We start from the raw sequence: 24,874 nt of genomic DNA, 5'->3' as shown, positions 1-24,874 counted from the left end.
CTCTCCACCGTCTGCGTGCACACAGGGCACAGTCTGGAGCAGACGCCTGGCTCTTAAAACACATCTACCAATGCCTGAGCCACAGGCACGGGCCAGACCCTGTGCTCAGACCCAGAGCACACGGCTGACCTGCCTCATTTCACCTTTCCTGCTGCCCCACAGGACACAGCACCCTTACCCCAACTGGAATGGATATGTTCCCTCAAAGGGAAACACTTGGGAAAGGGCCGAGGCAGAAATTTCAGATACTAAGGTTGGCTGCAGAAATGCACATACTTTATTTAAAGGCAATCTGAGACACTGCAGAAACAGAAGTATTGGTAGCAACCTTTGGCGGCATGACCTGGGCATCCATGGAGTCCCTGTGATGCTAAACAGAGCCTAAGCCCAGCCCTCAGGGCTGTATTTCCCAGCCCTGACCTAGGACTTAATCGCGTTGTAATCCTCAAAAGCAAACCCTCTTATTTCAGACACTGCATACCTGAGAGCCCGTGGCACCAAGGTGGGAGCGCCAGGATCAGGAGAATCGGTTAAAAACTGCATATTGCACCTAAGGCAGAACGGTAAGTTTATATCACATGTTCGTTTTTCTGCTTCCCTGAGCAGGGGTGAAGAAGCCTCACCATATTTGAGGCAAGACTATTTGTCTCCTTCAGAAGTATCTTTGGTTTAAAGTTGAGGCAATGGAATAAGACTTCTGTGTTTCTAATTGTCTGAAATGTTTGTTTGCTTTTTGGTTTTGTTTTGGACACTGACACTTCCCAACAGAAAAGATTAAGAAAGGAACAGATGGGAGGCACTTTTGAAAAGTGGTTACTCAATGAGGTCAAATGTTTGAGAAGTAATACGTTTTAAAAATATGACTTTAGGGCTTCCCTGGTGGCACAGTGGTTGAGAGTCCGCCTGCCGATGCAGAGGACGCGGGTTCGTGCCCCGGTCCGGGAAGATCCCACATGCCGCGGAGCGGCTGGGCCCGTGAGCCATGGCCGCTGAGCCTGCGCGTCGGGAGCCTGTGTTCCACAACGGGAGAGGCCACAGCAGTGAGAGGCCCGCGTACCGCAAAAAAAAAAAAAAAAAAAGAATTTAAACTAAGCAGGCCCTTCATGAAAGACTCAACCTGCAATCAATAAACACTCATGTTCTCTCCTTCAGAGTCACAGTCCCTAAACGTCACTATAGCATTATCAGGAGCTATGTTTAAAAATGACTGTGATGAACATAAGATCCAACTGGGAACTAAAAACTCAAAATGTTTTACACTGAATATTGATTTGAACCGCAAGAACAAAACCTCCACCTCTCTGGAATAATGTTAATAGAACTCCTCGGTAAATTCTTTTATGCAAGCCAATAATGCAGAGCTGTCCCCTGGCTTGATCTATAGGAAGCAACTTCTATTTTTATTATTTTCTACGCATGTATATTGTTTCCTGGTTGTGTTAGTCTTAGTTCTAACAGTTCTCTTATTTGTTTTTGTTTTCCTTAAGTATTTTATTTTATTTCATTTTGTTCAATTTAATAGGTTATTTATCACAACACAGTTCAAGATGACTCAGACTTTGGATCGAAACAACGTTTGTAACTTAAAACATCATGCATTGTAAGTGGTGCTTTGCGGTTTGTTGAGAACCTGCTTTAAAACGTTTTATCCTAAAGAACGTGCATCATGTAACTTTTATAATGTGATGTGAGTCTAAGTCAAGTTGTGTTAGAGGTATCTTTCATAAACCTTTTCCACACATGCCCTCTGAACCCACCCGAGGGGAATGTTGACTCCACTCAGGAGGCTCCTACGTGAGGACATACTCACATGGACAGGTGCCCCTGACGTTACCCTGACTCTTGCCAACAAGAAGTTGGCGGATGCAGGGGCAAGGATGGGCCGGGGCCCACACTGTGTCCTGAGAACCACGGGGACACAAACTTCACCCAGGGAGACATCCAGAGACTCTAACTAAAGTGCTCCTAAACCAGAGTCATCCCTATTTTAAAAACTGGGGCAACCATAAACATTTTGTTTTCAAAATCCTGGAAGGAACATGGATGGAAGGAAAGAGAATCTCAGAAAAGTTAAGTGATCTCAGGTCATTCAACAGGCAAGCAGCAGAGCCTGGAGATGGAGGCCTGTCTTGGCACTGGAATGCCAGACGTTGTCCTGGGGTGGGGCAACCACCTGTGTCTCCAGACTCCTGCCCCCTCCCTCCTACCCCCTCCTCTCTCCCCCTGCCCCCTCCCTCCCCCCCTCCCAGCCTTGGTCCTCAGGCTGCCTGATCTAAACCAAGCCATGTCGAGGGCACTGAATTGTAGCCCAGTGCCTGAAAGAGTTACAGCTGTTCCTGTTTCAAACATGGTTATAAGCTCTCAGGAAAAATTTGAAATTGCACAGAGAACGTAGAAGAATCACATTTGTTTAAACTACCGACTGCTACCTACATTACTCCAATTCTGCTGGCACGGGCAGGATCCGGGTCAGCCTACGGTCAATGATTTGAACACTTTTCACGTTTTGTTTTCCGACATGTTGGCACAATGCCTCCAGGACAGGGATGCTGGGCCAAAGATGTGGTCCCAGTGTTGCTCCCTATCAGCATCTTTCCCCCCAGACAGCCTCATGTGACCTCCCACCGAAGGACCAGGCCTTTCTGCTTCTCGTTAGCCCCAGGCTGTGCCGATGCTCACAACCCAACACCCCGTGCCTCAACCTTTGCACCTTTGCCCCCTCAGTCCGAGGGTTTGCTGACGACGTGAGTCTGTTCAGACTACAGGTCACAGCACTGCGATTGGCCCGTTTGGCCGTGAGGATCCGCAATGTGCACGGGCCCCACAGAGGCCAAAAGGAGGAGCTAGGGGTCCCGCTGGTTTTATCTGGGGGAAGGAGGACATAAAGGTGCTGGCCTACAGGATGGTTATTCATATCACAAGAGGCTGCCAAGGATGCCATTAAAGAGTGCACCGTATCAAGGTATTCAAAAGTTTGCCAAATCCTTCAAGCACGTCGTTGACAATTTTTAGGAACAGCTTTTCTGTAAAAGAATGTGCGGAGGTGTGCAGAGTGAGGGGGGGGCACGTAGGTATGGGGGTCCCCTCCCACGGCCTCTGGAGGCTGGTCCCAGGCTACCTCCTCCAGCCAACAGACTCCACACTTGGAATGCATCTGAGGGAGCAGAGTCTCCAGATGTGACCAGGTGATGAGCAAACGTTCTCTAATTGAGAGATGAAATGTTAGCACCCTCATGAGCCTCAGAATAGCACCAACTAGTGTCTCCCATAGAAAACTTACATAAGAAAATATCTTTTTATTCTCTTATAATAGTAATAACTCCCGAGAAAATATGCGTTAGAGCTGAGAGAGGGAGGCAAGTCAGTGCAGCACTTAAAATTTCTGCCAATGCTAAACGTGGAAGAAATGAACTGCTTATGACTTATGAATTGAGTTTTAAAGTTTTGTTTTTTTTTACCAAAAAAGTAATGTTCTTTTGCTTGTATCGGTTCAGCTGGAATCTGTTTCTTCCCTGCACGTCCACTGGCAGGAGTCAAATGTAATTGTTTCAGATGTCTCTTTTCTCAGGGTCTGAATTTCCCTCTCCTCCTTCAACCCCCCTCTTTGTGCCTCCAGGAATGTTAGCAGGTTTCTTTTCTACCCCCAGATGGACAGCGGGGCACCTTCATTTCTATTTTAACATCACCTATTTCTAATGGAATCATTCAAAGAAGTTGTTTCTGCTGATGGTTATGTGAAAACGAAATGAAACGTCATCAGCTGGAGATTCATGGGCCGCATTCAGCAGTGGAGTGAGCTGGGAATAAGTTTCCAAATCCTTCCTCAGACACGGGCCTCCCAAACTCGCAGGAGGGTGGTAAACAGGAGGGAAAGGCAGCAGGGTGGATGAGGGGCACACTGCAGGGTCAGTGCGCTGTTCTTCCCACCTCTGCGAACCACTGACATTTTCCACTGTAAAAAACTTTAGAAATGGATTTCCCCAGTTTTTCCTTTATTTAACAAGGCCCTCTTGATTATGACGATTCCATTTTCATGCAGTAGGTGGGGGCAGGGTGGGAGAGGCCACCAGATCAGTGACAAACCAACGTTTGCTCTAGGCAAAGGGGCCCTGGGGTGTTGGAGAGAGGGTGGGAGGGAGGTGGAAGGCTCACCCTCAAACGTCTCACAGGCCCACACCTGTGGTCTGATCTCCAGAGAGACATTCCACACAACCACCAGGCACACAGCTGGCGATAATTCATCCCAAAATCTGCTCCAGCCACTTCCTGTCTTAGCCAGAACGGACATCGGCCTCACCGCCGGGCTGGCTCTCCACTCTGGCCGCTGTGAGCATTTAGGGAGCCAGACCCCCTCAGGAGACCACATCCCAGCACCAGCGCTGACTGCCCAGCAATCTCTCCTCAGCAAAAAAAGTTGGCTGGCTCTGGGGTTTGTTACAGGCCGCTCGCCCCACAGGCTGCAGTTCTGCTCAGGGCAGAAGCCGCTCCCTTTGGGCTCTGACCAAACACACTGGCCGGCAGGAGGGGGACCCACAGATACACTGACCCAGGTGCTCGCCCCACTGCCTGAGCCTGATTCTAACTGCAAATCGGAGCCACCTACCCCCAGCCCCTAAATCTGCCAAGCCCGCAGCCAGTGTCCGCTGCACCAAACCCGAACCCGGGAGGTGGCCCGGGAAGGCGCAGACAGGAGTCTGGCCAGGAGCCTGGCGGCGCCAGCGCATCTGACGCCGCAGAAGGGCTGCACGCACCTGAAGTCTGGGTGATAGGCGCCCACGCCCCTGCGTGCAAGGGGCACCCAAGGAGACGAAGGCGATGAGAAGACCCCTTTCTCTAGTCCTTCAGGAAAGCCAAGCGACCCCACTGGCAGCCTCCCCAAAGCAGGACTGTAAGCGCCCACTCCACTGGAGTCTCGCAGAAAACATCGCGATCAAAGCCCCTTCCTCCGGAAAAATGCCCCGTTCTGCCTGTAATCCAATTCCCTCTCCCCGCACCTGGAGAGCGCGCACGAAGAGGCAGAAATCATACCCAGGGAAATTGTGACCAGAACTTGAACCCCAAACGCATCCACTCATTCCCCGCTCCGCGCTGTGGCTGGCGGCTCCCAGGGCTCCGGGCTGTCGCGGCTGCCAGGGACCAGACAGCGCGCGGAACCGAGGGGCTCCCAGAGTCCCGGTCTCCGTCCCGGTCGTCGGTCAGGAGTCCCCATCCCCAGCGCGCTCGCACCCTCGCCTTCCTTTTTCCCTCCGCTCGGCAAATCGAAGCCCGCTTCCCTTGCCTGTCCCAGATGGACCTCGGACCCCAGCTCCGCGGCGGCCCCGCTCACCAGCCCCAGTCGGTCTCCTTTGGGTCGCTGGAGGGGGTCTCCCGGACCCTCAGAGCCAATGCCCGCCGCGCGCCTCCACCGCCCCGGGCAGCCCCGCTCCGCCGCGCTCCCGGGTTTTGGTCTCAGCAGCTCCCTCCGACTTTGCACAGCGGCGCCTCCGCGCCGCCGGGGCTCCTGGGGTGGCGAGGCGCCAAGCTGCAGCCCGGGCTGCCGGCGCCCGGCCCCTTCCTCCACATCTTCCTCGTCCGCTCCGCTCTCCCTGTACGGCTCCGCGCGAAGGCGCCCCCAGCTTTGCCCCAGGCCGCCGGGCCCCGCGGGGGATCGCGTCTGGCAGGTGGCCCGGGCCCGGTGTCTGGGAATGTGGGTGACAGAGGCTGGGGGAAGGGGGCATCCACTGGGGACTAGGAGGGCGGATTGTCGCCTGGTTCGGAGAAGAGATGGCTCCCCTCGGTCCTAAAGGCCTCTCCAGGCTCTGGTTCGTTCTTTCTGAGGTTCCTAAGGACCCACTTTATAGGCCTTTATCTCCTCGGATCCTGACCAGCCAATCAACCCCGTGAAACCAGGCGCGGGGCCCAGACTCCAGGACCTCGACCCAGTGTCAGACCGGTCTGATGCGCGTGCAGGGCTGGCCCTGGGCAGTGGGAATTGAGAGGAAAACTAGGTTGTCGGGAGAAGGGGGCTGGGCATAAGCCTGGTGAGGAGAGTGGGCAGTGGGGAGGGAGCGAGGGAGGGCACCTCCCAAGATAGTCTGCATTTCCAACGTTGAGGGAGGCGGGGGAAGTGGTGTTTTCAGTTGGGATTTCAGAGAGAAAGAAGTGAGGAGGAAAGAAGTGCCAGAAGGGAGTCAAAAGTGATTTAGGAAAAGAATCTGTGAGCCCACTTGTGTCACAGGCACAGAAGTGCCCGGTGCCCCAGCCAGGCTGGCACTGGCTGCACCCTGGTGTTCGTTGTCTGTTATGCCCCAGGAAACCCTCCTTGGTGCAGAGGCCTCTCCCTGCCTGGTCTCCGACCCCTTGGCCCTGAGAAGGCACCTCTTCCTCTGCCAGGGCTCCTGGGGTAGAGTTTCCAAAGGGCTGGGGTCGGAGGTGGGACCAGAACACCAGGTCCCTCGCCGTGTTCCCTTTGTGGGACTGGCTCCTGTGGGTCCTCAGCAGCCCAGAGAGAACGCTCAAATCCCAGTGCACCTGTAGGGGGGCAGGTGGGTGGAGGTGCTGGTCAGTGGAACCGGCACCATCTGTGCTCTGTCTTTATCCACCTGAATGCCATCCCCCCTCCATCTCTGTAGCGTGGCAAAGCACAGCCAGTCTTCTGGCTCCAGATCCCAGAGCTGCGAGGCTGTGGTCTGGAACACTCAGAAAAGGCCACGGTCCACTCCTCCCGGCTTGAAGAACTTCTCAGATGGGAGGAAGATGCCATCTTATCCTGGTAAACTTGCCACTGTCCCTGGATCCTTTCCGGATCAGAAAATTACATTCTCTCATCTGAACCACTGAGCTGAGCAGATATCGTTGGGCTCATCTGAGGTGGACAATCCTTGCTCCTGTTTATCAGATGAAGAAGCTGATGCTGTTTGAAAAATATCACTTGGGGTTTTCGCAGCCACCAGAGCTCGGGAGCGGCCTGACCTGGGTTCTCACCTCTCAGAGCACTTGTGTATCTAGACTTCGGGTTCGCTTCGGGGCCAGTTTTGTTTTCTTCGTGAGAGAACACCAGCCTGGGGCGCAGCTGGACCTGCCTTTGCCTCCAGGGCATGGTTTGCAGTTTCAGTTGGACTTTTCATTATATACCAGGCAGGCCCTCATGACAGCAGCGTAACACGTGACCCCTGACTGTCACTGGCTACCCGTGCACTGCTCCCTCCAAAAGTGAGGGTTGCAGAGTGGAAGGAAGGGGATGCCTTCACCGTGGCCTCCTGTGTGGAGTTCTGTGGGCTGCCTCTGTGTTGTGTCCTTGGTACTTTGGAACGTTCCAGGCTGCTGCTTTGGAACTTAGTACCCCGGCTCTTCCAGGTGAAGTGTGGAGTGTGGGTACACATGGGGAGTGGGGGAGGGTACATTTCCTGACATTTTCTAAGGCTTTGTTTTCATAACACACCTCGCTCAATCTAGCATTTAAACATTCCCATGATCTTCTATTGTGGAATGAATATGGTGGGCCCCTTAAGTCACTGTGTTTTATTCTCATACAGCTCTTGGGCACATCCCAGGTACTGAACAAATACTGACTGACTGCATTAGATGGGGGGAAGGGGTACAATTAAATGTCTTTGAGGAAAGAGGGTCATTTGGAGGAAAAGGGAAAAGTTCATGATGTGGACGGTCGTTTATTATTATTAATTTCTCCCATGCCACTCGCATAGCTTCAAGGTCTCCAGAAGTATGTTATCTTTTCTAGACCCTGACCCTGAACGCGCACACACAACTTTTAGTGCTTCCGCAATCCCAGTGGGTGTTACCGATCGTTGCATAAGAAACTCGCCAGGGCCAGGAATCTCAGATGAAGAGAGGGGCGTCCCCTGCTCCTGGCAGATGTGACAGTTCAGGGAAGGCACCCACGGCTCCTGGTGGGCACCTGGCTGGTCTGGGATGGTAGGTAGCTGCACGTATAGGGTGGTTTCTCTTCGGTCTGGATCCCTGGTTGTTGCTTGGAAGGTTATCATCAGTGTCGTACTGTGATGCCACACTGAAATAGGAAAGCAAACAAGGGGCGGTCGCGTACTGAGCGGAGGGAGACAGCAGAAGTCACCAAATCTCCTGGGTATCGGGTAACCTTCTGGACAAGGCTTATCTCTTAGGAGAGATTACAGAACTGACGGAGCTAAGAGAGGTCTCTGGGGCCAATTCCTGTGCTGTGAACTGTCGCTCAGTCACCAGCCAGCCGTCAGGCTTCTGGACAGCTTTCAGGAGAAGCTGTTAGTTCCCAGAGGCAGGTGCCCAGATGAGAGGAAGCGCGGACTGGAGGTCTTCAGGCAGGAGGCGCTCCTCAACACGTTGTGAACTGAAAGGTTCCAGACACCAGGCAGAGCTTATGAAGTACCCTGCCGTGCCCTGTGTGGTGCCGGCAGCTCAGTGAGGCTCCTTCTAAACCAGCTTTAGATCAAACGTGTGAAATGCTCAGCCTTGTTATGCATTAATTGTAATACTAACAGTGGAGAGGGTGTACCCAATTTTAAGGCAATGTCATTCATCCAGTTTTTTCTTGTCTCCTCCCCAGATCTGTTATTAAATCGTCTTGATTGATGACATCCAGGAATTGAAAAGCTGCAATGTCTTATCACAGGAGAATCCTGTGGACTTAGAAGGACAGAAAGATGACCGCTCAGATGTTCAGTGTAGACATGATAGGTGAGGCTCTAAGAAAAATGTGAATTGGTATCAGAAATAAAAGGAGAGCGATTCAAAACCTACACAAAATTTTGAGGCAATGTTGAAGTGAGAGTTTAGAACAGGAAAAGATACCCCAGCACTCCAGAACATCAGAGCTGGAGGAGTTCTCGGTGCTCTCCTGGTACAGCCCTCTGATTCTCAGGTGGCTTGAGTGGGGAGTGAAGCCCAGGTCGGGGCTACAGACTTTGCAGTCTGGCTCTGCATCTGTCACACCACTTTGGAATGAATCAAGGAGAGCAGTAAGTTAACAAATTGTGAGCCACATCTGTGGTGCAGTGGATCAGTTGCCCACTGCTGCAAACAAGCCAGCCCAAACGTTGTGGCTGAAAACAGCAGCCCTCTATTGGCTCACGGCTCTGAGGGTGGCGATGAGGGCTGAGCCGCTGGGTGGTGTCACCTGTGCTCCCTTGGGCATCCGTGGTCGCTGCCTACCAAAGCCTTCCTCATGTGTCCGGGGTGGTTGCCTGTGGACTGGGGGGATGGGCCGCTGCTCCCCCAAGGCTGGCCCGGGGCTCCTCACAGAGCTGGTGGTGCCCAGCGCTGTGGGCCCAGTGCACACGGTTTTCCAAGCCCACATCACATGACTGAGGTCTCCTTTACCAAAGCTGTCGCATGGCCCAAGTTCAGGAGGTGGGAGACAGCCTCTGGCTTTTGATGGGTGGGGTCGTGAGGTCCCGCTGGAGATGGGATGCATGGGGGTGGCTGGGAGACAGCTTCCGGCTTTTGATGGGTGGGGTCATGAGGTCCCGCTGGAGATGGGATGCATGGGGGTGGCTGGGAGACAGCCTCCGGCTTTTGATGGGTGGGGTCATGAGGTCCCGTTGGAGATGGGATGCATGGGGGTGGCTGGGAGACAGCCTCTGGCTTTTGATGGGTGGGGTCCTGAGGTCCCGCTGGAGATGGGATGCATGGGGGTGGGAGGCGTTTGGAGCTGGTTTGCAATCAGCTGCTGCTAAGAGTAAGATTTGTTCTCAGTGCACGTGACTTCACTGAATCTGGACCTGAGCTCAGTGGGGAGGCAGGAGTGACCCCAGGAGATGAAGAGGTTGAGTGTTTGGCCCGGTGGTCTCGCAGCCAGTGAGTGAGGAAGGGGCTCAGATCTGGCTGGTCTTCAGCTCGGCGAGCAGCCATCCTTCACGGAGGGTGTGCGTCAGGGGCGAGCTAAAGGCTTACCACGGTGAGGGGCTCAGCGAGCCTGGGAGTAGGTGTCTGCCACTCCTGTGGCCTGTCCTCACGCAGGGAGCCTGGTTTCCTCCTGTCTAACGAGCATGGTTATAGTATCTGCTGCCTGGCCGTGTACAGATAAAGACGTGCTCCATGCGCGCAGTGTGTTTCCTGAGCAGGGATGGCGGGTTATTGTTTTAAAGACAGTTGGCAAGACTGCGGGGCTGCTGGGGACTTTTTGCAGGGGAGTTGAGGGGCATGGCGAAATCTAGATTCTTGGCACAAAGCATGCTGGTGCTAAAAGGCCTTCAGATGCCACACGAGAGGGGAGATGGATGTTATCGTTCATCCAAGTGTTTCAAGGGGGCCGAGGCTGAGTGAGGCCAAGTCTGTTGTCAGATCCTCCAGGTCCTTCTGTCTGGTTCCCTCTGCCCCAGCTCCCATGGGCCTTGCTGCTTAGGACCCACCCCTGCATATTTCTTGGCTTCTCATCCTGGAATAGCCTTCATCTCTCTCATCAGAGCGTGAACACGTGGGCTCGTGCTCCACCCTGCCCCAGACTTTAAAGTCAGAGTCCGGAGAGATGGCTCAGCGAGTGTAGGACCACGGGACACACGTGGGACACATATAGGACACACGGGACACACTTGCGACAGTGAAGTGGGCAGGTGTGGTGATGCTGTCCAGTTGGGATGGGTCCTACACCTTTCCCAGGAAACAGCCCACACATACCAGGCAGTCAGGGACCAACCAGGAAAGAGATCAAGTGCAAGGGGCCCCCTGTTCTCCATGCTATCGTGAACCCTTTCCGCTGGGGGTCTCCCACCCTCACCCATTCCCTCTCCTGATTTTGACAATTTATTTCTTCTTCCTGGACCTGAACACAGATTTGGCCTCACGTTCTCTTGGATACGTGATGTCAGGTGACCACACAGACTGTCACACCAGAGCCTCTAGCACCGGCCCCTCTGTTGCCAGCAGGGCTGGTCCTCTGTTCTCCCCTTGACCTGCCTCGGCAGGTGACTAATTTCCATGATGCAGTTAATGATCCATAACCCATATCTATTATCATGACAGAGGACAGTGTCAGAATAATCAGTGTCTTTAAGAAATTGTATTTTAGCTGGAAGCAGGAAAATATGTTTATTTCCAGGACTGTTGGAGAGAAAAATAATTAGGAAAAGCGTAGCTTTATAAAACCCTGCTTTCAGGATGGACTGTGAAGCCAGAATTTGCAGCATGTGTTCAGAAACACTAGCCTCAAAAAATGGATTCATAAATCCACTTTGATCCATGCGCCAAAGTGGACAGTGCCCCTCCTTCACTCAAACGCAAGAAGACCGTGTTTTTCTTGCTGAGCAAAAGAACTGTGTGTACCGGTGTGGCTCTAACATAATGAGAAACTGAGAGGTTGGGGTCCATGAAAACATTGCTGGTGCAACATTACGCGTTCGAACACCACCATTAACTATTAGCATCATTTCTGGCATTTCCCCAAAAGCCTGCAAACTCATTTTTGGCTCAAGAAAATATACTTTTTGCGGCATGCACTTTTTTCCTGCAAAAAAAAAGAGAATTCTATGGCAAAAATAACCACTTCTGTAATTTTGCAGGATGTGGAACTGGAGGGAAAACCCCATGAAATTAAGCAATTTCATTTTTATGATTCCCAGTTTATCACACATTTCAAGAAAAGGATGCCTTTGAATAAAGGAATTCCCTCGGGCAAGTGCCGGAACCTGCCCTCTGTGCCCGGCTGTGCTCCCTGGGCCACTGTCATGCACATCAGCGGCTGGTCCTGCCCGGGGTGACTTAGATATGGTTTGCTGGATGTCAGGACACCAGGGGACAGGATGATCTCCTCCTACAGCAGGCGCCAAGTGTGGCCACAGCAATAACCCACTTTGGGGCTGACAGCACAAGGAAAGAGTCCTCTCTGGACCAGGTGCCATGACCAACTGGTTCAGGGCAGCATCTCAAGTTCCCGTGGCTTTTCCTGTGCTCTGGATCAGGCGTGCGTCTCCACCTGCCCCTGGCCCGGCCCACGCGGGCTGCACTGCGTCTGCCCACAGGCAGGCCCATCTCCAACATCCCCACTCCCGGGACAGCACCTTGGGGTCCCATCCTCCCTTCGGCCTGGTGGTGGGAGCAGTGCCGGCCGGGCTACAGCTCCTTCTCTCCCCTCCCTGGGCTCTGCATTGTTGTGGGGCGCAGGTGAGCCCCAGCACTGGGGCACGTGGAGGAGCGGGTCTACTGTCCACGGCGGGAGAAGGCGCTGGGCTGCACTGGCTACTGGGCAGGTCTCTGGACTCCGGGGCTGCGCACTCAGGCCGGCTCCTTCACAGGCATCACAACCCACGTGCAGAGACGCGGTTCCTGGGCTGTCGTGTGTGAGGGAAGATGAGGGGGCCTGGCTCTGAACCACACCCCCAGGCCCAGTTTTGCCCTGATGCATTTGGCTTTTCACCTACCTGGCAACTCATCCACTACTTACCTCCCTTTGCCTTGGTCTTTGGCCTTGAGCCATGTTCTGGTTTCAGACCTCAGCCTTTCCCACCTGCAGGTCTGGGGCCAGACCCCGACAGGCCTGTCCGCAAAGCCCTCTCAGCTGGGAGCACGGCCTTATTCCTAGAAGTGGGGATGGGCAGCCCTTGGAGCTCCCCATGGCCTTGAGGATCCCAAGGTCACATTTGCCAAGTGGCAGAATTGATGCTTGCATCCGGGTCTCCCGAGTCTGGGTTTTCTCCAGACCACGGCCTGCACCTGGGCTCGCTGACCTTGGAGGACTCCGTCTGAGGCGAAAAAATCAGAGCAGGGAGAGGAATGAAGTGCCTTGAAGGCTTTGCTCATAGAGCGGAAAATTCAGGAAACAGTGACTCCACCCTCTCTCGGTTTTTGTGTCTGTAGAGTGGGGCTGCTTGTCCCCAGGTTGTGCCTCACACCCCGGGGCATTGGAAGACGGATGGGCCCGAGTCCCACACGGCCCTGATGTGATGCAAGGTGCCGCGTGAATGACTGGAAGAAATAGAAACAGTGGAGCTGATACCCAGGAGGCTTCGGGTGTCCCCTAATGCCACTGTGTTGACTCAACGTGAATTCTGCTCAAGCGAACGAGTGTTGAGATTCCTCTGAGCAGCAGCGAGTGCCACCTTCCCTGGGCACAGGTCTGTGCTTCTCATTTATTTTTTTATTTTTTATTTTTTACTTTTCAGTACGCGGGCCTCTCATTGTTGTGGCCTCTCCCGTTGCGGAGCACAGGCTCCGGACGCGCAGGCTCAGTGGCCATGGCTCACGGGCCCAGCCGCTCCACGGCATGTGGGATCTTCCCGGACCGGGGCACGAACCCGCGTCCCCTGCATCGGCAGGCGGACGCTCAACCACTGCGCCACCAGGGAAGCCCTGTGCTTCTCATTTAAAGTCATCCTGGTGGATCCTCCGTTGCTTGCTCTTGGCTCTGACAGTGTCTGTGCTGCTGACCGCACACGGCAGGGCCTGGCGCCACTGCCACTGTTCCCACGGAGGGGAGGGGGGCTAAGTGATGCACTGAGGGCTCTCCACTGAGACAGCCGTGACAAGTTTCTAAAGCCAGCAACTGTACTTTCTTCAGTGGACTCAGGCCACAGGGGCTGCTTGCCCTGCAAACTCAGAGAGCTGGACGTGCCTGAGGGTGGTGTCCTGCCTGGAGGCCGGTGAGGACAGAACAAGGCCTGAAAGTCCAGCTCCCCTGCTTCCATGCCGGACAAAGTCAGAGGTGTCGCCCGCCCTCCAGAGCCTTGGGGGTCTGGCTGAGGCTCCCCTCTGTAGGACCCCCTGAGATCCTGCCTCCCTTCCCGTCCCTTGTCTGGCTTCCTTCTTGACCCCCAACTAGGACTTGTTCTGTAATTAGCCACTTGCCTGTGGGTCCCCATCTCGGGGCCGATTCAGGGAGACCCTGCCTGAGACGCTGGGTTTCAGGATTTGCTCACGTTCCCGATAGTTTCTCTGGCATACCTTCCCTGAGTGACCTCCAGTGCGCTGTCCACCAGCTCCTGGGCTTGATTTCTCACTTGAACTAGAGTTTCTACCAGTTTTAACTTTCCAAGACTCTGCAACCAAGATCATGAAAGGAGGCTGCTATGAGGGGGTATATGCGCACGTGCCTGTGTGTGCCTGTGTGTGTGTGTGTCTGCATGTCTGTGTGCACACGTGTGTCTGTGAAAGAGAAAGAAAGACAAACCCTGGGCAAGCACTTAATCTCTCCAGGCCTCAGGTCTAATCTGTAAAATGGGGTTGGTGACAGGGTCTCTTCACTGTGTTGGGAGGATTAAATGCCATATCATGTAACATGTTTGGCATGGGACCTCCCAGTGGCATCCAACACACTTTAACCCTCTGTCCTTCATACCTGTCCTGCCTAGGTCATAGCCCTGAGGGCACCCGTGACTGGGAGGAGCGCCCTCCCGCTGCCTGGGGCTAGGAGCAGGTGGAGAGACCCACCCATCAGGGGACACCGTCTGACGTTTTGCAAAGGGTCACCGGGAGCGGGAGATGCAGGGCCCCTTCCAGGCCCCCAGCTCAGGGGCTGTGGGCTGAGAGCAGGCACCAGGCACTGGCCTGCGAAGGGTGGGGGAGGGAGGACTCTGCTCTGCACGAATGAGAAGACTGTCATTCCTGGAGTCAGGGAGGGAATGTCAGAAATTTATGACCAGTGCCTGCTCACTGGATGCCTGAATACAAGAGAGAAAAGGACAAGACACTTAGGGAAATTAGAAGCCATTTAGAAAATGAATCCCCAGGGGATCTGTTGAATTTCAATTGGCCGGGACAACTGCTCTTTTCTACTACATTTTCCCGTCTCTTTCTTCATCCCCCGCCAGGCCATCCTCCTGAAGGGCTAGCTGAGTCCTCAGCCTTGACCAGCAGGAGCTCCTGAGTGGCCACGGAACCGTGACTGGAGGAGGTGGGTCTGAATCCACAGAACTGTCCCTCCTCCAGGTCAACGGGCAGAGGGTGGACGCGGTTCCCTCACGCACACACTGGTTCAGGGCGTCTCCTTAGATGCCGCACAGGGTAAGGAGACGGCTCCAACACAGCCTTTGCCTGGCGAGGGCTCATAATCTAGGAGGCTGGGGGCGGGGAGACAGATCCAAGAGTGTGCAAAGCAAAGAAAGGCGTGCTGTGAAGGAACAGCCAAGCAAGAGGACTGGGGGCCGAGACAGGGATGCTGTCTGATGCTCCTCCCACCGGAGGGGTGGCCCCAGGCCCAGCCAGCGCTTTCAGACCCCTGCGGTCAGACGACGGTCTCCCCACAAGAATTATTTTATTAAACGTTTGGTCTAAAATAATTGAAAACTAAGCATACCTGCAGACATTATGTTTTAGCTTATTCCCAGGTAGCTTTGTGATCAATGTCAATATTTTCATGATACGAAAGTTTTTCCCAGAAAGAAGATTCTATTTTATTACATCACAAATATGCAGAGTAAGGGACTGAATCAAGACTTGATTTGGGGCCCAGACTCAGTGAGAAGGTTAGTTAGCTGTCGTTGTGGCTGGATTTGGAGAAATCATTTACTAAAAATCTTCCCAGTCAGCCTCGGAGCTGTGGCATCACAGCTGAGCTTTCTGGTGGCGGCACAGGCGATGCCCACAGGTGATGCCCAGAGGTGATGCCCACCACCGCCTCAGGTTCACCTCTGCTTCTTCTGCTCCCTTGGCGAAGCACTTTTCTAAACAGTCAGTGTGGCTTCTCCTAGCCCCCCACCTTCTACATATTTAACAAAATCAACATACTTTTATGATTGTCTCTAATCAGTTTCCTGATTTTAATTTCTAATTAGATGCACCACCAACATGTTGCATTATTTAGAGCAAGTCATTTGATTCACCAATACATTCATATTCTTTTTTTTTTTTTTTTTTTTTTTTTTTTTTTTTTTTTTTTTTTGCGGTATGCGGGCCTCTCACTGGTGTGGCCTCTACCGTTGCAGAGCACAGGCTCCGGACGCGCAGGCTCAGCGGCCGTGGCTCACAGGCCCAGCCGCTCCACGGCATGTGGGATCCTCCCAGACCGGGGCACGAACCCGTGTCCCCTGAATCGGCAGGCGGACTCACAACCACTGCGCCACCAGGGAAGCCCCATATTCTTAATATGTCTCACTTGTTGCAAAAATATCTGATTGATTCATTAAACTGTGCTTAATAGATTGAGTTATATTATAAATCATGCAATGGTTTAACATTAAAATAAAAATTAGTAGCTAACCCAGACGGGCAAGGACGCTTCTTCTGCCTGATCCCTTCTTTCATTGTGAGCATACGTATTGTCATCTACCCCTTCCGAAGCAGACAGACTTCCTTTTGCATAGATTCAAGCTTGCCTTCCTTCTGATGAATACTGAGCACTGAAACCAACAGGATTTCCTGTCCCCGTGTTACATGGTGCTGGGACCAAGCACACAAACCAGCAGACAAAACGACGGCCAGGTTGCCTGCTCCTGGGGCCCTGGTCCCGGAAGATGAGCCGCAGCAGAGACTCTGCTTTTGGGACTCCTTCGAGACCCTCCCTTTGCTGCACCCACCAATCCAAGGCTACTTCATCATACACTCTGCCCAATTCCAGCAATTCTTCACTTTTCAAGACTTGCCAAGAATCTCTGCACTCAGGCCCCATCACCAATGAGCGCTGTCTGCTGACATTGCTCTCTGAGCACCGATGCCAGCCAGGTAGGTGCCCCTTCCCGCAGTGGGTCTCTGTCTACGTTCTTAACTGTGGGTTCCGGGTGGGGGTGGGGCAGGGGGTGAACAGAGCACGGGCTCTATGGAAACCAGGGCATCTCCTGAGAGCCGCTGGGGCTCGCCCTATATAACAGCAATTATTCCCTCCTAGACCTGCCCTTGGAAAGTGGGTTACGTGTTGGACATTTTTCAAGATAAATCTGAGTGGGGCTGCCAGAGGATCTGGAACGGCAGGCAGAGCAGAGGTGGCCGAGAGGGTTGAGGAGCAGGGGCGTCGAGGAGAGGCACTGAGTGGGGGGACGGCGCCGCGAGTGGTGTGGATATGTGTGAGTGTGAGCGCGAGTGTGCAAGCAGCTGGGGGGACGGCCGGGGTGGCGGGAGGGTCTTAGTCCTTGTGCCGCAGGTTCGTTCCTCACTCTGCTGAGTCCACTGTCTCCACTGACACCTGGCCTGACGCAAATGTATATTTAGACACAAACACACATTCTGGGTGTGGAAGGACAGAAATGCATGGCTGCTTTTCTGTACAAACTTGCAGGATTCAAAATGGCCTTGAAAAGCCAGAAGTTGGCCCCAAATTGAGAAGAATACATTTAGCAGGATGGCCCTGGCTGCCACAGTTTGAAAGGGACACTGAGAAGTGAGACCGGGCAGGTGAGAGTTGTCAAGACGGATAGGATGTGTACGTGTGCTCTCTGGGGAAGGGGTGTTCAGCCCAAATAGGAGCTGACAGAGAGCAGGACAGCAGGTCCACACGACACATCCAGCAAGGTCAGAAGTGCCCCGAGTGAGGGGAGAACTGCTCCTGAGGGAGGGGCTGCCCCAGCACCTCTGGTCTGGAAGTGCCCTGGGCAAGGCAGAGAGAGGGCCCTGTCTGCTGCTTCCCTTCCAGGCAGAGGATTTACTTCACCCGAACACAGGGAGAAAGCCAGAATTCTGGAAAGGGAACCTGTGACAGCACCCTCAGCCACAGGCAGTAGGGGACTTTGGTTCAAATCCAAGCTGTGTGACTCTGGACAAGTCGCTTAACCTCTCTGTGCCTCCATTTCTTCATCCTAGGATGTGGCTATGATTTCCAGTACTTTTACCGGGGAAGATCGGCCAGTCGGCGGTCACAGTTGGTGACTGAGAGAAGGAAAACCTCGGTGACAGCAAGCCTGTGAAGAGCCCAGATGGGGTCTCTGCTCCCCACCTGGCACAATAGTAAACAAGCGAAGGGGGTAGTCAGACTTTCTCCTCTCCGCAGGTAAGGCTTCCTTGCTGGGCTTGCAGCCTGTCCGGCGACCCTGATTCACACTGCTGGTTGGAAGACCCAGTCTTCTGATTTCTGGACCATTTTGACAAATACCCTCAAAGGGTAGGTGGATAGCATCTCAGTGTTTTGTGGGTAAAAGCTGACGCAGAGAACGTGACTGAGTTGAGGACTCATATTTTTGCCCAGTGAAGGGAACTGATCAGGCCAGTTAGAGAGAGCTGGTAGTAGCCCTGGTCCTCAGCTCCCTTTTAGGAGAAATAACTAACCCCCTCTTCCCTTCCGAAATGAAGCTTATAGATGGTATAACTCACATGCATACATTGTTTCAAATAATTCAAATTTCAAATCATTTTAATGCCCTAATCATAGTATAAAGGAGAGGTAACAGGTGTTAAGTTACGATGATCACATGCATATTTCAATATGTAAATTCTTGGGCCTGAACACACTGTAGGGAAATAAAGACCCGAGAGGTGATAGGCTCCGGAATGAAAACCAGCCTCTGAGAAAATAATGAGGCCAGAATTGTTTGCATTTCCTGGGAGGATAAGGGACTCACCTTCCCTGAAGTGGGGACCACAGGCATCCAGCATGGAGGAAGTGAGGCTGTGTGGCCCCGTGAACGTGCTGGTCTGTGCACATGTGCAGGGTCAGTGGAAGCCCCCTCGTCATGGTTGTTGAGACCCAGGATGGGCGCAAGAGTGACATGGGCCAAGGGCATGGATTTCTCATCTGAAAACCCGACACGTCTGGACATTTATTCAGCCTCCAGTAGTTAAAGGGAACTTGGATGCCATATCCTTTGACAGGTGATGAAAAAGAAAATGTAGGTAACCTTTCTGGTAGACCCCTGAGGAAATAACTGGCCCCCAAAGAAAGAAATATATTTAGTATCTTATTCTCACAACCTAGATTTTCTTGCTGTGGTTGAGTGCATGTATGCACACACACACGCACACACACACGCACACACACACACACACACACATCTTATGGCAATTATATAAAATGTTTTTTAAAACTACTCCTTGGTGAAATCAGGTGAGATCCCTGCATTTCCTGTGTCTCTGCCAACGTGGCAGCACCTGCTTCTAGGGCTGCTAAAGGGTCCTCAGTCTCCTCCTTACGGGGTGGCTACCAAGGTCAGGAGGTCCTATGCAGAGTCATAGCCTGCAGGGGAGGGGGAGGAGGAAGGGAGGAGCGGGCTGTGTTCTTACAACAAACATTTTCTGTTTCTAATGTAAAAACTGTGCCTATCCATTCAAAATTTCTCTAGAAACATGGAAAATTATAAGAAAATAAAATTCACTTAAAATTCCAATACAGTTAAGTCCCCTATATATGAACGAGTTCCATTCTGAGATTGCATTCGTAAGTCCAATTTGTTCGTAAGTCCGACAAAGCTAGCCTAGGTACCCAACTAACACAATTGGCTGTATAGTACTGTACTGTAATAGGTTTATAATACTTTTCACACAAATAATACATAAAAAACAAACACAAAAAATAAAGAAAACATTTTTCATCTTACAGTACAGTACCTTGAAAAGTACAGTAGTACAGCACAACAGCTGGCACACAGGGGCTGGCATCAAGCGAACAGGCAAGAAGAGTTATGACTGGAGGAGCGAGAGGAAGGGGGAGATGGTAGAGCTGAAGGATCGTCAGCAATAGAAGATGAGGGAAAGCTGCAGTTTTACTCTCGCCTGACGTTGATGGCACAGGTTCCGGTTCCTGGCTGGATTCAATTCTACCTACCCTCTTGAAAAAATGATCCCGTGATGTCTGGGCAGTAGCTCTTTTTACCTCATCATAGATGACATGGTAGCACTGGATTGAATTCTGAATGGCTGTTGAAACTTCATGTACCATTCTATGTTTGGGTCCTGTGCCTCAAAAACTAACAGTGCCTCCTCAGATAAAGAAAATCTCCTTGCCATTTCCTGCGTCGTGAATCTCTTTGGTCTTTCAGTTACTTCTTCTTCCTCTTGTCCCTCTTCGTCCTTTCTCTGGGCCTCCAACTCCATCAGGTCTTCATTAATAAGCTCCTCGTGTTGCACAGCAAGGAGTTCAGTGAAGCCGTCCTCTTGCAGATCTAGCTCCAGCTTCTCGCTGAGGGTCACTACGTTTCTGGAGACCTCTTTGGACTCCTCATCCACCTTCTCCAATACATGGAAATCATGAATGAACTGCGGGCAAAGTTTCTTCCAAACCCCATTCATGGTGACGGCCATAGCCTCACACCAAGCAAAGTCAATGTTTTTTATGGCCTTGTAGATGTTATAGTCCTTCCAAAATTGTCTCAAGGTTGTTCCTGATTGGTTACTCACCTTTACTGCCTGGCAAAAAGTGTGATGTAAATAATATTTCTTGAAAATCGCTGTAACTCCCTGGTCCATAGGTTGGATGAGCGATGTAATATTCAGTGGCAGATGCACTACTTTGATGTTGGGATGAAAGTCGTCCATGAATGGGAGGTGGCCTGGAGCATTGTTGAGCAGCAAAAGAATGTTGAACGGGATGTCCTTCTCCAAGAAATATTTCTCTCTCTCTGGAATAAAGTGGTGGAAAAACCAGTCCTGGAAAATGGTCCGTGTACCCCAGGCTTTGGGGTTACTCTTCCACACAACAGGAAGAGAGCTCTTGGCTGTGTTTTAAAGGGCTCTTGGGTTCTCTGAGTGATAAACTAAGAGAGCCTTCAGCTTCCTATCACCAGAAGCATTGCCACCAAACAACAGAGTTAGCCTGTCCTTTGCTGCTTTATAGCCTGGCATCAACTTTTCCTCCTTACTGATGTAACTTCGGTCTGGCATCCTCTTCCAGTATAGTCCTGTCTCATCCACGTTAAAAACCTGCTCGGGTAAATACATGCCTTCATCAGTAATTTCTCAAAACATTTCAGGAAATTCCCAGGCAGCTACTGGTCTGCACTTGCTACCTCGCCACTTACTTTTAGGTTGTGAAGGTTGGCTCTAGCCTTGAACCAATGAAATCAGCCATGGCTGGCATTAAAAGACGTGCCCTCTGATTCTTCACCATGTTTCTCCTTCAGGTCGTCCTAAGGGCTTTTAGCTTTCTCTTGAATCACCATTAAGCTGAGCGGGACTCGACACTGGTGCTAATCCTGCATCCACACACTGAGGAGTTTCTCCATCTCCTCCGTCACTTTTCCACGTTTCTTCGATATTATTGCCTACATCATCCGCACAGCAGACTTCACATGTTCCATGATCTTGTCCTTGTTCTTTAGAATCGTGCCGATGGTTGAACAAGTCATGTTAAAAGATCGAGCGACGTCTACCATGGAGCCCCCAGACGCCCAAACCCCCGTTATTAAATGTTGATCCATTCCACTCTTGTACCTCCTTGCTGAGTGTTTTCTAAGGACATTGTGTGCATATGTATTTTATCCCACCACTTTTTTTTTTTGTGGTACGCGGGCCTCTCACTGTTGTGGCCTCTCCCGTTGTGGAGCACAGGCTCCGGACGCGCAGGCTCAGAGGCCGTGGCTCACGGGCCCAGCTGCTCCGCGGCATGTGGGATCTTCCAGGACTGGGGCACGAACCCGTGTCCCCTGCATCGGCAAGCGAACTCTCAACCACTGCGCCACCAGGGAAGCCCCCCACTACTTTTTTATTCAACGTTTGAACCAAAGCATTTTTTCATGATGTATAGTAAGAATAATAATTCTTATTATTAAAGAATAATTTGCCTGAAATTACTACAGAGTTTGTTTGGTTTCACACACCATGAGGTGCTGATTCCAAATCTCTTCTCTTTGGGATTGAGGCCACTGATTTGGAACAAGCTTAAGGGGAGGCTTAGACCTTCCATGTGGATGCACAGCTCCCCTGTTTTGTCAGTCAAGGTTTCCAATCTTCTGAGATGGGATGTAAAGCCACACCTTGAAAAATCACTGTCCTAGATTATTCAATTAGCCATTTTTCTGTTTATTTTTGATCTTCAAAACTCTCCTTTATTTTGAGTAATCAGTATTTAATGATTTGTTGGTGAAGTGATGCCAACAGAATACAGTAACACAGAGGCTCTTTAGCCGTCCCAGTTTGGACAGGAAGCAGGCAGGACAGAACTTATCAGGAAGTGTTGCCCACATACAGGAAGAAACACTGTTTGGGAAGCCAATTCCTGGAGAAAAAAATTCTGAGCCCGACCACATTTGGAATGAAATTAAGGTAAAAACTAGAGTCTTGCTGTATTCCGTGATCCAGAAGAAACTACATCTGCCTGAGAGCAGAAGCCTCTGCTTTTCCAGGGGCAACTGTATCACAAGAGCTGCAGAAGCAAAACTCCGTCTTGCACATGTCAGGCAGGTGAGCGTGATATGAGGAACTGCATGCTGAGGGGACGTGGGGCCCCGGGCCTCAAAGGTTTCCTTTCATGAGCTGATGTCACCTCTGCAATACAGGACTTCCTGGCTCTGAAATTCCCTTCAGTTCTGAAGACTGCACAAGCCTGTTGCTACTTGAGAGATCTTGCAACAGGACTTCGACCAAAAGTAATAAAGCCTCACTTACAGAAGAGACTGATGCTCAGAGGGAAGGGGAAACATTTGTCTACTGCAATTACGAGGAGATGCTGGGCTTGGTGAGGAGGGGACAGAGCACTGTGGCTTCCGGCTGAGGGCCCATAGTTGGGAGAGGAGTCCCATCATCCCAGGGGACAGAGAAGAAAAGCCAGAGCTGGGGCACAAAGCACAACCAAGAGCTCCCATCCCTGAGCACCCGGACGGACCATCACGGTTGTCTGCACTTCTGGAAAACCACCATTGAAAGTGATCCTTGCCAATAATTGCACGTGGACAACACAGGGGAGTGGAGGGCAAGGACCCACCCAGAGGAGGGTTAGCGAGCTCGTAGCCCAGGATGTGTGTCTACCTGCACAGCGATGTCAAGTCACAGGCCAGCCTCCCAGCAGACATGGACCAACCTCTTCTCATTTGCTCAGAGGGGCATCTGTACCTCCCTAAACCCAGATGGTCATCCAAATTCAAATACCTCTATAAATAGGTAAATCCTTGTCTAAATAGGCAAGTACCTGTCTCAACCCAGCCACCCGTTTCCAGCATCCTTGACAGCCAGGAGGGGTCAGGTGACCTGGTTCTGACCAATGAGAGGTAAGGTGAAGGGCTGCTGCAGAATTTCTGGGGAAGGAGACTTCTTGCTGCCACTTCCCTCATCCCACCCCAGCCCTATTTCCTGCTTTGGATGTGGATGTCCAGAGCTGACCATGAGGCACAAAGGTATTTGGGTGACAATCCAAAGCCCCGAGGATGGCAGAGCAGAAGGGTGAAAAGAACTGGGACCACTGATGATGAAACTGAGCAGGACCCTGGGGCCCTCCCAGGCCCCAAAGACCCTCCAGGTCCCCAGTTTCTTGCTTGTAGGAGAAAGGTTTCAGCCTCCTCAACCTCCCCTGAGTTCCAAAGGGAAGATTCAAACAGTGACTAGTTAGGGGAGTGAGAGAATACAGAAAGAAAGAGTAGTGAAGCATGGGGCCTGGTCCTGTTCTCTCCTCCAGGTACATACATAACAGTTTGATACATCTCTCTGAGTTCATCTACAGGAGCCAATCAGAGGATGGTCACACACCCTGCAGCCCTCCCCCCAAATTTTGCCTAGAAAAACTTTTGCCCCAGAACCATCGGGGAGTTTGTACTTTTTGAGCACAAGCTGCCCGTTCTCCTTGTGTGGCCCTACAATAACCCTTTCTCTGCTCCAGACTCCAACATTTTGGTTTGTTTGGCCTCACTGTGTGTCGGGCTCATGAACTTGGGTTTGATAACAGTGAGACCACAGAACCCCTGGACACGTGGACAGCCCTGACCCCTGGGTGTCCTAGGTTGTGAGGTGAATCAGCTCCATATCCTTAAATCACTTTGAGTTCTGTGCTCTGTTCCTTGCAGCCAAGCATATGCTACTTGACAAGATGTGCTTTAACTAGAGCTGCCTTTTTGAGACTATATTGAAAGAGTTTACAGTCTTCTTTCAATAAAGGATGCAGGAAATTTAACACATAAGGAAATTCAGCTCATTATTGTATAGACAAGCTCTAAGAAAATGACTTAGACAAAGTGAAAAGTATAATTACCAATAAAATTATGAAGAAGGCCCTTATTCATAAGTGGACACTTCTCATTAGTAACAATATTTTCATACGCATGCCATCATTTTGTGACACTCATGTTAAGAAAGACAGGGAGATGGCAAAAACATCTGATAGTCCAGGGACTTTTGCTTAGAGCCAGAAGTGCATATTTTTGGCTTGTGTTTGTGGGCCAAACATGTTTTTGAAACTTTAAATTTATTTTCTTTTATGAGTAGGTAATATATGACTCACAATCAAAAAATGCAAAGGGATATTCAGGTAAAAATCTCTCTCCATGGCCCCCAACCAGCCAATTCTCCTCCCTGGAAGCAAACAGCGTCACTAATTTCTCTGAGATCTTTCCAGACACAGGGGCAGATTTTAAGGAGTGGTGGGCCAGCCCATGGATGGAAGAATGGATAAAGAAGATGTGATATATCTATACAATGGAATATTACTCAGCCATAAAAAAGAATGAAATAATGCCATTTACAGTGACATGGATGGACCTGGATATTGTCATATTGAGTGAAGAAAGTCAGACAGAGAAAGACAAATATCATATATCGCTTATATGTGGAGTCTAAAAATATGGTACAAGTGAGCCTATTTACACGACAGAAATGGAGTCACAGATGTAGAAAACAAACTTATGGTTACCAAGGGGGAAAGGTGGGGATAAACTGGGAGATTAGGATTGACGTATACACACCACTATGTACAAAACAGATAATAAAAACCTACCGTATAGCACAGGGAACTCTACTCAATACTCTGTAATGACCTATATGGGAATAGAATCTAAAAAAGAGTGGATGTATGTATATGTATAACTGAGTCACTTTGCAATACTGCAGAAACTAACACAGCATTGTAAATCAACTATACGCCAATAAAAATTAATTAAAGAAGTGGTGGGCC

General features: G+C 51.3%; 2 long non-coding RNA genes across 2 annotated transcripts; both read left to right on the top strand.

Annotated features, from left to right (window-relative positions):
- Nucleotides 1–7,831: 7,831 nt before the first annotated feature.
- LOC112404636 (uncharacterized) lies at nt 7,832–14,914 on the top strand. Its single transcript, XR_003004148.1, has 4 exons — nt 7,832–7,914; nt 8,540–8,670; nt 12,784–13,040; nt 14,733–14,914. It is a non-coding gene; the product is annotated as an uncharacterized LOC112404636 (long non-coding RNA).
- Nucleotides 14,915–16,307: 1,393 nt separating this feature from the next.
- LOC112404644 (uncharacterized) lies at nt 16,308–21,287 on the top strand. Its single transcript, XR_003004150.1, has 3 exons — nt 16,308–16,581; nt 17,653–17,839; nt 20,901–21,287. It is a non-coding gene; the product is annotated as an uncharacterized LOC112404644 (long non-coding RNA).
- Nucleotides 21,288–24,874: the final 3,587 nt, after the last annotated feature.

Source organism: Neophocaena asiaeorientalis, unplaced genomic scaffold (assembly GCF_003031525.2).
Source record: "Neophocaena asiaeorientalis asiaeorientalis breed wild unplaced genomic scaffold, Neophocaena_asiaeorientalis_V1.1 scaffold528, whole genome shotgun sequence".
In the NCBI taxonomy this organism is placed as follows: Eukaryota; Metazoa; Chordata; class Mammalia; order Artiodactyla; family Phocoenidae; genus Neophocaena; species Neophocaena asiaeorientalis.
The sequence above is the reverse complement of the archived record's forward strand: the minus strand, read 5'-3'. Positions and strand labels throughout refer to the sequence as shown.